Source organism: Mustelus asterias, chromosome 26, assembly GCF_964213995.1.
Source record: "Mustelus asterias chromosome 26, sMusAst1.hap1.1, whole genome shotgun sequence".
Classification (NCBI taxonomy): Eukaryota; Metazoa; Chordata; class Chondrichthyes; order Carcharhiniformes; family Triakidae; genus Mustelus; species Mustelus asterias.
The window spans coordinates 9,583,243-9,596,429 of record NC_135826.1 but is presented as its reverse complement, the minus strand read 5'-3'; the positions used below and the strand labels follow the sequence as shown (position 1 = coordinate 9,596,429).

Below are 13,187 nucleotides of genomic sequence, written 5' to 3'. Positions count from 1 at the left end.
GGGAAAATATAATTTGTAACGATTGATATCAGGGTGGTTACAGAGAAATGGCATGAATTACTTTGTAAATGAGCATTGTCAAACACTGTTCCCCGTTGTAGAATGACCTTGAATACTACTTGCAATCAGTAGTCACCTGTAGCAGCCGTCCTTGTCTTGCTGCGTTTTAGATAAGCAATTCTGTTATTTCATTTATGAATGTAATCTGTCTTGGCAGCCAACATCAAGTTTAAATAGAACTCTCCGCCAATTTCTGTGTCACACATGAGGCCACAGGCAAATGTGAAATGAACAAATTATTTTTCTGCGAAGCGTTTACACATGAACATCCTGGTGAGAGCTGCTGAGATAAACTCAATAGGTTTGGGTTCACTGTGGACAAGTTTGAATTTACTGATGGTGGGGGATTTCAGCTTATAGGTCAAATACTTTGTCCTTAACATAGAAATTACAGCACAGAAACAAGCCATCTGCCCCGGCCACACCTTGTGAATCTTTATTCACCACATTATCCCTATAACTTGAGGCAACTCAATGTGGCCAATGATTAACTATTTATTGAAAAGTGGAACTATAGACAGAAACGTTTCAGTTCTCGGCCTTTTGGCTAAGATCAAGTGTAGTATGGTCGGCAGCCCATGGTCGGCCGCACTTGGTCGAGGTCATTAGGCTAATTTTTAAAAGCGGCATCTCGGCCTTTTGGCTAAGATGCAAATGAGCTCAAGTCTTGGAGGAGGAACCTCCCCCTTCTCCAATCAGCTTGGCTCATGTAGATCAGGCCCAGGACAGGGTGGTTTGGTCGCTCGCCCTGTCTTGTCAGCCTGGATCTGAAATGTCTCAACTTGTTGAGACTCTGAATTGGATTTGATTGAATTGGAAAAGTATATTTAAAAAAAACAGCTAATACAGCTCTACTCCTAACAACACCCTGACTCCAACTGAAGCCCTCCAGCCCCGGGACTGCTCACCCTCACTTCCAATTGGCCCAGGTCTGCACGCTCGCACTCCATTGGCTTTGGCCCAGTCATGTGACCTGCGAAGGATTGCTCCCCTTTAAAGGGGACATGCTACCAACTCATTCCCCCCACTAACTTCTTGGACTACCTATGATAAAAACAAAAAGAAAAACAGTTAACTCATAGGCAGAGAAATAACAATATTACAGAACAGACACCGAGGAAAATGGTCCATAACATCAGTCCGTCCAGGGACTTCCGGGCCCTTGTGGAACATTCCAACTGTGTCAGGGGTTCTTCAGCAGCCGATGACACGGGATCCAGTGATGGGGTGGACCTGCTAGTCCCCTCTGGAGCTAAGACCTCGCCACTCCTTCTTTTGCCTCAGCCACTGAAATCAAAGCTGCCTTGGCCCCACCATGGACATGAAACTGTCTTGTTCAGAGGCTGGTACAGACGAACTTGAAGCCCATTTGCCCGTCGCCTGCAGTTGGCTCCACTCTCTTGTGTAAGTGGTTGACATGCTACTTAACTTGACAGCTCTCTGCCTCCACCACATCTGATACTGGCCCAATCTTCGCCACAACTCTCCTTGGCAGCCTGCGAGGTCTGCCACCAAAATTCCGTGCCAACAAGAGGTCATCCACATTAAATGATTTGTCTCCTTTCTGAGAGGGGTGCCTCGCCTCCACCCTCCCCGACAAATTTGGGAACACCGAGTCTAAACCGGTACACTGGTGCCAAACCATTCGCAACTCTGCAGGTGTGACCCTGACATGCAGTGTGGCGTTGTAGAACCGCACGAAAACTGTCCACTCACAATGGCAACGGTCTGTGAACCTGCTTCTTCATGGAAGCCTTGAACATCTGCATGGCTCGTTCCACCAACCCATTTGAGGCAGGATGGTAGGGGGTTGACCTGACATGACGAATGCCATTAGACTTAATGAAAATCTGAAATTCATCTGCTGCGAATGCTACTCCGTTATACAATAGCAACACTTTGGAAAGACCATGCATTGCAAAGATCTACCTCAGCTTCTCAATCGTGGATGTGGCTGTGGTGGATCTCATGAGCTGAACGTCCAACCACTTGGAATGGGCATCTACTAAGATTAGGAACATGTGTTCCAAAGAGGTTCAGCAAAATGAAGCCGCGGCCACGGAAGACCCGGCCACTCCCAGGGGTGCATGTTCGCTGGTGGTGGTAATGCTTGCTGACTCTGACATCTTTCACACTGCCCGACCAGTATTCAATATCTCTGTCAATGCCAGGCTACCAGACATAACTTCAGGTTAACGCTTTCATTCTGCTCTGGTCAGGATGGGCATCATGTGACTCTTGGAGCAGAGGCCTTTTCCCTGGGGGTGGTGCAATCTCACAGGCCCCCCAAAATAGCACCCCATCCTCACAGGTTATATCATCCCTGCGTTTGCAAATACAGCTTCACTTACTCTGCCTTGTTGAAGTGCCACACTGTCAGTACCATTTTCTTGACTCACTATCTGTCCACAACCTTATGGGCAGCACGGTAGCACAGTGGTTAGCACTGCTACCTCACAGCTCCAGAGACCTGGGTTCGATTCCGGGCTTGGGTCACTGTCTGTGTGGAGTTTGCACGTTCTCCCTGTGTCAGCATGGGCTTTCTCTGGGTGTTCCAATTTCCTCCCACAGTCCAAAGATGTGCGGGTTAGGTTAATTGTCCATGCTAAATTTCCCCTTAATGTCCCGGGATGCAAAGGTTAGAGGGATTATTGAGATTATTGTGTGGGGTTGTGGGGATAAGACCTGGGCGGAATTGTTGTTGGTGCAGACTCGATGGGCCAAATGGCCTCCTTCTGCCTTGTAGGGTTTCAATGGATTCTTTCTATGGAACTTAACAAGAAGTGCAGAGCCAATACTATCTCCTGTGGAATAGGCAGTGATTGTATGGTCTATGGCAGAGGAAGGTGGCTCAATGCATCTGCATTTGAAATCTGTGTTCCCGACCTATGCTGGAAGGTATAGCTGTACGCTGCCAGCAACAAAACCCATCTCTGCACCCTGGCTGAGGCAATAAGTGGCACTGGCTTATCCATTTGGTAGAAATCTTCCATAGTAATTGACCATTCCTCAGCTCTGGCACCCCTTTGATAACCTTATCTTCGCGGGGCGGCAGCACCTTTGCATTCACTTTGAACCCAAGGTAGGCAACCTCTTCAGATTGGGGAACACATTTCTCCCGTTTCAACCGTATGCCAGGTTTGCAGCATGTTCCTCAGGAGAAGCACCTGTAATTAGGATATTGTCCAAGTATACCACCAATTTGGGGGTTCCCTGTAACAGGCTCTCTATAGTGTGTTGAAAATAGCACATGCTGACAAGACACTAAATGGCTGCTGGGTGTACGGATATAACCCCTTCTGGGTATTCATTGCAACTAACATTCTGGAATCCTCTTCCAGTTCCAGTTGTTGATAACCATGACTTAGGTCTAGCTCGGTGTATTTGAGGCTTCCTGCTAACTTAGCATAGAGGTCCCCTATCCTGGGAATGGGGTAACAATCCAGCTGGGCTCCTCTGTTCACTGTCAGTTTATTGTCCTCACAGATCCTCACAGTACTGGTCTGGTTTCAGGACAGGGACATTGAGTGTGGCCCATTCTGAAAACTGCATAGTCTTGCTGATGCCCAAGTCTTCCAGCTTTTCCAATTCCATTTTCTTATGTAATGTGTAAGGAATGGGGCGAGCTCAGAAAAACCACAGGGTTCAATTTCAGCTTTAACCACTTTTATTCGACCAAGTTCCCTCTGGAACACCTCCTGGTATTTGCACAGGAGTTCATGGAATCTCCCAACCTGGACCTTAAATATTTCCAGCCAGCCCAGTTGTATTTGTTTTAACCAGTCCCACCCCATGAGACTTGGCCTTTGTCCTTCAATGACCATGATGTGCAGCTGAGCAGACTGGCTCCTGTACAATACTGACGCAGAGGCTGTCCCCATTATTCTTAATGTTTCACCAGCATACGTCGCCAAGATAGCTTCAGAATGGCTAAAGGGCTGTAGTCCTTTCAGGAGATGCTTGAATGTTTTTTGCCCAATGACAGTGGCTACCAACCTCCATCTTCAGGGGGCAGCCGTTTACCATTAGGACAATCTCTGTAGGTGATACCTTGCTGAGCTGAATTTGACTGAATGTGTAAGCCTTGGATCCCTCCTTTGCTTCCTCCACCAGCTTACTTACACGGATTGTACTGATCGTTTCCTTTTTTGGGGGTTCACTGTACAGCCTGCTTCGCTCTACTCCTAGTTTGCGGGTGACCCTGCTTCTTACATCTGAATAAGAAGTTTAACAACACCAGGTTAAAGTCCAACAGGTTTATTTGGTAGCAAAAGCCACACAAGCTTTCGAGGCTCTGAGCCCCTTCTTCAGGTGAGTGGGAATTCTGTTCACAAACAGAACTTATAAGACACAGACTCAATTTACATGAATAATGGTTGGAATGCGAATACTTACAACTAATCCAGTCTTTAAGAAACAAAACAATGGGAGTGGAGAGAGCATCAAGACAGGCTAAAAAGATGTGTATTGTCTCCAGACAAGACAGCCAGTGAAACTCTGCAGGTCCACGCAACTGTGGGAGTTACAAATAGTGTGACATAAATTCTGATTCTAGGATCGCATGATAAAGACTCAGGAGGAAAAAAGCAGAAATATTTATGTGAAATAGTGTGACATAAACCCAATATCCCGGTTGAGGCCGTCCTTGTGTGTGCGGAACCTGGCTATCAGTTTCTGCTCCGCGACTCTGCGCTGTCGTGTGTCGCGAAGGCCGCCTTGGAGAACGCTTACCCGAATATCAGAGGCCGAATGCCCGTGACCGCTGAAGTGCTCCCCAACAGGAAGAGAACAGTCTTGCCTGGTGATTGTCGAGCGGTGTTCATTCATCCGTTGTCGCAGCGTCTGCATAGTTTCCCCAATGTACCATGCCTCGGGACATCCTTTCTTGCAGCGTATCAGGTAGACAACGTTGGCCGAGTTGCAAGAGTATGTACCGTGTACCTGGTGGATGGTGTTCTCACGTGAGATGATGGCATCTGTGTCGATGATCCGGCACGTCTTGCAGAGGTTGCTGTGGCAGGGTTGTGTGGTGTCTTGGTCACTGTTCTCCTGAAGGCTGGGTAGTTTGCTGCGGACAATGGTCTGTTTGAGGTTGTGCGGTTGTTTGAAGGCAAGAAGTGGGGGTGTGGGGATGGCCTTGGCGAGATGTTCGTCTTCATCAATGACATGTTGAAGGCTCCGGAGGAGATGCCGTAGCTTCTCCGCTCCGGGGAAGTACTGGACAACGAAGGGTACTCTGTCCACTGTGTATGTCAATTTCACATAAATATTTCTGCTTTTTTCCTCCTGAGTCTTTATCATGCGATCCTAGAATCAGAATTTATGTCACACTATTTGTAACTCCCACAGTTGCGTGGACCTGCAGAGTTTCACTGGCTGTCTTGTCTGGAGACAATACACATCTTTTTAGCCTGTCTTGATGCTCTCTCCACTCCCATTGTTTTGTTTCTTAAAGACTGGATTAGTTGTAAGTATTCGCATTCCAACCATTATTCATGTAAATTGAGTCTGTGTCTTATAAGTTCTGTTTGTGAACAGAATTCCCACTCACCTGAAGAAGGGGCTCAGAGCCTCGAAAGCTTGTGTGGCTTTTGCTACCAAATAAACCTGTTGGACTTTAACCTGGTGTTGTTAAACTTCTTACTGTGTTTACCCCAGTCCAACGCCGGCATCTCCACATCAGTCTTACATCTGAAGCAGACACGGGTTCTGCATCGGCACGTTTCTTGGGGGTGGTCTCTCCCCTACAAGTAAAGCATGTCTCAGACCCTGGTGCTGAATGACTCTTTTCATTCTCCGCTCTGTCCTCATTCAGGCTTTTTCTTGCAGTGGCTGTTTCTCACCGCACTGATTCACCTCATTCTGCATGCTCTGAAGCTCACACATGCCTTACTCAGCGCACTCAGTCGCTTGGGCCATCTCTACTGCTTTCTCCAGTGAAATTTTGGTTAGATTGTTTCTGTTGGGTGTTGGAGTTGTTGATTCCACAAACCAAACGGTCCCTCAACATGTTTTCCAATGAAGGCCTGAACCCGCAGTGCATAGCCAGCTGCCGAATTCTGGCCACAAAGCTGGAGACAGTCTCTCCTGGCCCTCTAGCTGCAGACTGAAATTTGTATTTTTGCATGATTACGGAAGGTCAGGGGTTATAGTGATTCTTAACCAAACTGACTAACTGGTTGAAAGTTTTTTTGTCAGGATCTTCAGGATTCAAGCTCCTCAGCAGGTTGCATGGCGATGGGCCACAGACTGTGAGCAGTGCCCCCAACTCTCAATCTCGGGGTCAAATTGTTCTATTTTCCCAAATAATGGCATCTTAAGACAGCCTTCATCTTTTTGCACTTCAACTTCAAGTGATCTCTCTCCTTCCCCTCCAACTCTACACTCGGACCCTCAACCACTGATCCAGTTTTTCCTCGGTGCCAGTGTAATAACCCGAGGCAACTCGATGTGGCAAACAATTAACTAAAGGGTCTGTTGATGAGAAGAATTATACTCACAAAAGGTTCAACAGTACGGCGGGTGCTCAATATACAGCAAGGGTGTGTGTTAATTACGTTCAAATCCTTTACAATGTATTTAAATCAGGAAGTGAACATGATTATGTTGCCAGGGTGGGGCGGCAAAAGGCGGAAGTTGCAATCTCTTGCCACATCTTGAGACCCTGCCGGCATTCTCATGGATGGTGTACAAGAAAGTGGAACTGGAAAGACTGGAATACTCAGGCATCAGCAAGCCTGTACAATTTTCAGTTTTCGCCCTGTATGTTTCCAAATCTCATCATCTCTATCTCTGAAACCTCCTCCAGCCCCGCGATCCTCCAAGATATCTATACTCCTCTAATTCTGACCTCTTGTGCATACTCAATTTTGACCGCTCCATCATTGGTGGCCGTGTCTTCAGTCGCCTAGGTCCCAAGCACTGGAATTTCCCCCTCTACACCTGGCTGTCTCTTGACCATACTTTTGTCTTTTAAGGTATTCTATAAAACCGGCCCCTTTCACCAAGCTTTTGGTCATCTGATCTAATGGGAGGGATTTTCCAGCCGCGCTCGCCCCAAAACCGGAAAATCCCACCCGTGCTCAACGAACATTTGCATGGCCCACCCCCGCACACTATGATTCCCATGGCGGGCGGGATGGGAAAATTCCTCCCAGTATCTCCATATGCGGTCCGGTGTCTGTCATACTCTGTTTTCTAATGCTCCAGTGAAATATGCCTTCGGACATTTCACGATGATGGACGGCACAGTGGTTAGCACTGCTGCCTCACAGCGCCAGGAATCCGGGTTCGATTCCCGGCTTGGGTCACTGTCTGTGTGGAGTTTGTACGTCCTCCCTGTGTCTGTGTGGGTTTCCTCCGCATGCTCTGGTTTCCTCCCACAATCAGGAGACGTGCTGGTTAGGTGCATTGACGCAAACAGGTGCCGGACTGTGACGACAAGGGGAATTTCACAGTAACTTCATTGCAGTGTTAATGTAAGCCTTACTTGTGACAATGAATAAATAAACTAAAATAAACTACACAAATAGAAGTTGCTCTCATTGTTGGAACAAGACTATTTCAGGTCTCCAGCATCTCCAGTAATTTATTTCTATTTCTATCTAACCAGTCCTATTCTTCCCCTTCGAGATTTTAAATACCTTAATTGCATCATTTTGCAATCTCTCCTGTGCGAATGAAAGCAATTCCGATTTTCCAGCTCTTCATATTGATCTTCTTCAAAATAAGAAGCGCCCAAGTGAATCTGCACCGTACTCTCGCTATCAACTCAATATCTGCACAATTCTCCAACTGAAACCTTACTCCGTTCTCCAAATGATACCCCCCTCTGTTTAAATATAGTTTGACCATTATATCTCAATGTTCACATCGGAAACCTCTCCCCATAAAATCCAGTATTCCATGAGCTTTTCCATGTCCCTGTCCATTGTGAAGCGTTGTTTTGAATTGGTTCAATCGATCCATGTTAATGATCGCTCTGTATGCTCACTCACAGTGGAATAAAGCAGCTGATTGATAACTGGCCTTGTCTCACCAGCTAACCTCGCAATCTTCCTGGAAAATGAGTAGAGGAATGGGTGAAGGTATGTGCTAAAGACATAAACATTCAGTATAAATCACACTAAATGAAACATGTTAGATATTGGGTAGTTTGGGGAATCCCAAAATGTAAGATTAGACCATAAGACCATAAGACATAGGAGCAGAAGTAGGCCATTCGGCCCATCAAGTCTGCTCCAGCATTCAGTGAATTCATGGGCGGGATTTTCCGGCCGCAAGACCGGAAAATCCTGCCTGAGGTCAACGGACCTTTACATGGTCCATGTCCTGCCCACTCCAATTTCCGTGGCAGGCGGGATGGTAAAATTCCACCCCATGACTGATCTGATCTGAGATGATAATCCTCACGTCCACTTTCCCGCCTTATCTCCATAAACCTTGATTCCTTTACTGATTAAAAATCTGTCCATTTCAGCCTTGAACATACTTAACGACCCAGCCTCTGCAGTAAAGAATTCCACAGATTCATTACCCTCTGAGAGAAGAAATTCCCCCTCATTTCTGTCTTATATGGGCAACCCCTTACTCTGAGATTATGCCCTCTGGTCCTAGACTCTCCCACAAGGGGCAACATCCTCTCAGCATCTACCCTGTCAAGCCCCCTGAGAATGCTATACCTCTCATTCTTCTCAACTTCAGTGAGTACAGGCCGAGCCGACTCACCCTCTCCTCAGAAGAAAATCCCTCCACACCCAGGATCAACTTAGTGAACATTCTCTGGACTGCCTGCAATGCCAATATATCTTTCCTTAGATAAGACCATAAGACCATAAGATATAGGAGCAGAATTAGGCCACTCGGCCCAGCCAGTCTGCTCCGCCATTCAATCATGGCTGATATTTTTCTCATCCCCATTCTCCTACCTTTTCCCCATAACCCCTGATCACCTTATTAATCAAGGACCTATCTATCTCTGCCTTAAAGACACTCAATGAACTGGCCTCCACAGCCTTCTGCGGCAAAGAGTTCCACAGATTTACCACTCTCTGGCTGAAGAAATTCCTCCTCATCTCTGTTTTAAAGGATCGTCCCTTTAGCCTGAGGTTGTGCCCTCTGGTTCTAGTTTTTCCTACTAGTGGAAACATCCTCTCCACGTCCACTCTATCCAGGCCTCACAGTATCCCCCTTATCCTTCTAAACTCCAATGAGTACAGACCCAGAGTCCTCAACTGTTCCTCATACGACAAGCTCTTCATTCCAGAGATCATTCTTGTGAACCTCCTCTGGACCCTCTCCAAGGCCAGCACATCCTTCCTTAGATACGGGGCCCAAAACTGCTCACAATACGCCAAATGGAGTCTGACCAGAGCCTTATACAGCCTCAGAAGTACATCCCTGCTCTTGTATTCTAGCCCTCTCGACATGAATGCTAGCATTACATTTGCCTTTCTAACTGCCGACTGAACCTGCAAGTTAACCTTAAGGGGACCAAAACTGATTAGAATTGAAGGATTTGTTACATTCATTGATTCACAATTCAATGTTTTATTGACCTAGAATGGTGTATGCTTCCCCATTTCTGTTCCTTAGATCTTAATCAAGATTTGACTCACAATCAATTGATTTATAGCTCCCTTGATTTCTCAATTGGCAAGTGTAAAATCCAACATAATACCCGGCCGTACAAACCTAGTTTGATTCCCAGTCTGGGTAATCGACCGATCCTAAGCCATGGCGATTTATGGAACTACAATTGCTTTGACATTCCTAAACTAGGGAGGGGAATAACTAATTCGGATTTCCAGTTTGGTAACCGTCTCTGGGGAGTGTGTGGGCTGTACTGAAAAGATGCACCATGGAGCCATCTCCTACCAATATATCGCTCATTAAAACCTTAGTACGGGTGCAACCATACCACAGAAAAGCAAAACAAAACTACCTTTATCACTGTATGCATTTGGTGATGAAGTTTTTATTTTGTACCATCTGATTGTATTAGGGGAGTGAGAAAGCCCAGCAACTAAAATTGGCCAAAAGCAGTATTTGTCAATATAAAATCAAAGACAAATCTCAAAGAAAGGAATCCCATTTATCTCGTTTTTGATCATTTATATATAACATGGTGTTGCATCAAGTCCAGAGCATAGGAGCTGATTTATGTTAGCCTTTATGCTGCACACTACCCTCGTTTCATTGGTCTCCGTCGAACAATGGCAACTTAGTTCATAGCGGCACAGTGGTTAGTACTGCTACCTCACAGCGCCAGGGACCTGGGTTCGATTCCCAGATTGGGCGACTCTCTGTGCGGAGTCTGCACATTTTCCCCGTATCTGCGTGGGTTTCCTCCGGGTGCTCTGGTTTCCTCCCACAGTCTGAAAGACGTGCTGGTTAGGTGCATTGACCATGCTAAATTCTCCCTCAGTGTACCTAAACAGGCGCCAGAGTGTGGCGACTAGGGGATTTTCACAGTAACTTAATTGCAGTGTTAATGTAAGCCTACTTTATTTTTATGCTTTTGTCATGTCATTTTGGGTCCTGTCCTAGTGGAGACATTTTCTGAAGGCCTCCCCCATCAAACCCTTTGATTATTTTAAAGACCGCCAGATCTGGGCACCTCCGCCTTCTCTTTTCCAGAGAGACCCAAGCCTGTTCAGCCTACTCTGATCAGCATAGAAATTAATTTGCCCTTGTAATTGTACATGAGGCCAGAAGTCTGGTAATCTGTACAAGGCCACACTTTAGCGAGAGCGAGCTTAACAATCAATTAGCTTCAGTCATGGATCTTGCTGTTATTAATGCTATTTTACAATAAATGTGAGAGAAACATTTGTCTTTGTTTAATTTTTATTATCATTGGATGCACGTAAAATACTGGAAAATCCAAGCAAGGTCATTTGCAAAATTTGGGAACAAATATTTGTACCATATTAAATAGAATCTTACAATCATAGTCTCAAACAGCATAGAGGCCATTCAGCCCATTGTGATTATGCCAGCCCTTTTAATAAAACATTCAATTAGTCTCATTCCCCTGCTCTTTCCCCATAGCCATGCACATTTTTCCTTCTCAAATCTAATTCCAATTCCCTTTTGAGATGAATGTGCTTTGACCATTATTTCGGGAGGTGTATTCCAGATCACTACAATCTGCCGCCAAGCAAAGTTTCTCAAATCCATTAATGTATTTTACATATAGAGTGAAAATCCTCTTCAAACATTCACAAGTATGGTAGCTGGGTTATGATCATTTGCATTTAGAGGAAGACAGAGACTTGGTATTTCCACACCCAACCCCCTGCCTCACTAACAACAGGCATGTGAGTTGCCAATTTAATTCGGTATGTGCCTTCTATAGCATTCCTTGTGGGTCTTGAATAACATGAATGGATCCTAATCTCTCCCATACTGCCCCTCAAAGAATCCTTCTGCCTCCCCTTTGTTGATGGTGGTCTCTCAAGTACAATCCTACAGTGCAGAAGGAGGCCATTTGACCCATCAAGTCTGCACTGACTCTCCAACTGAGTTTCTTACCCAGGACCATTCCCCGCCCTATCCCCATAACCCCAAGCAACTCCACTAATACCCTAACCTACACATACTGGGACACCAAGGGGCAACTTAGCATGGCCAATACACCTTACATGCACATCTTCAGACTGTGGGAGGAAACCGGAGGACCCAGAGGAAACCCACGCAGACACCAGGAGGACATACAATCATAGAATCATAGAAACCCTACAGTGCAGAAGGAGGCCACTCGGCCCATCGAGTCTGCACCGACCACAATCCCACCCAGCCCCTACCCCCACCTATTTTACCCGCTAATCCCTCTAACCTATGCATCCCAGGACTCTAAGGGGCAATTTTTTTAACCTGGCCAATCAACCTAACCCGCACATCTTTGGACTCCACACATGCAGACTCCACACAGTCATTTGAGGCCGGATTTGAACCCAGGTCCTTGGCACTGTGAGGCAGCAGTGCTAATTGCTGTGCCACCATGCTGCCCGTCTCTCCCGGTATGGTTGTAGACCTTCAGTACCCAATATTCACCCTATACCATGATTGTGGCCAACCATTCCCCCATCCCCACCCAAGCATTGATCGCCAGCCTTCTCCCCTCCTGATTGCCTCCCTCTCCCCCAACAAACATTGATCTTCAGCCTCCCCTGCTCCGAATTGTTGAGGCTTGTCCACGAGGTTCTATGGCTACTGCTTCCGGCCTCTGGTTTTCATGCCTGGCAGCCGGCCAGCTTGTCAACTGGGTTGGCAGCCAGGTGAGAAACTGGCAACATCTCCATGTCCTAGTTGTTTTTGCGCCACCAGCACCCATCCTGCCTCTCGACGAGTGATCAACAACATCAAGAGTAACAATTTTAGATCCCATTTTGTTTCTTTTGCCTTTGCTGTGTTTTTTTTTCCTTTCTCATTTCTCTCCTTTTTATCACCTTTGCATGGAAGCAGTCCATCATTCTACTTTTCACACCTCAATTATTGCTGAAAGAAAGACACTCTATTGAAGTTTTCACCTCGAGACAATGCCTCGACCAACCAGGGTTGACTTGCCAACCAACTTTTCTCACGCAGTAGAAATTGTTGTTGCCTTTGAAATTTGGCATTCTTGTGTCTGTCCTGATGAGTGCAAGATGGGAAGCTTTGGCAACATGTCTCTTTTCACATCAATACTTAAGTTCTATACTGCCAAATGACTATTCATACTTCCTTCCAGCCCATCTTTTGTTTCTTTACTTGTCCCATTACCACTCTCTTTGGTTTTGCACCATGAACCCTTTTGTCAATTAGAATCATAGAAACCCTACAGTGCAGAAGGAGGCCATTCAGCCCATCGGGTCTGCACCAACAGCAATCCTACCCAAGCCCTATCCCCGTAACCCCACATATTTACCCTGCTAATCCCTCTAACGTACACATCCTGGGACACAAAGGGGCAATTTAGCATGGCCAATGCACTTAACCTGCACATCTTCGGACTGTGGGAGGAAACCGGAGCACCTGGAGGAAACCCATGCAGACACGGGGAGAATATGTAGACTCCACACAGACAGTGATCCAAGCCGGGAATCGAACCGGGGTCCCTGGATCTGTGAGGCAGCACTGCTAAC

The 13,187-nt window shown here is 46.3% G+C and overlaps 1 non-coding gene across 1 annotated transcript; it reads left to right on the top strand.

Moving 5' to 3' along the window:
• The first annotated feature begins 587 nt into the window (after positions 1–587).
• LOC144479804 (U2 spliceosomal RNA) lies at positions 588–776 on the top strand. Its single transcript, XR_013495569.1, has one exon. It is a non-coding gene; the product is annotated as a U2 spliceosomal RNA (small nuclear RNA).
• The last annotated feature ends 12,411 nt before the right edge of the window (positions 777–13,187 follow it).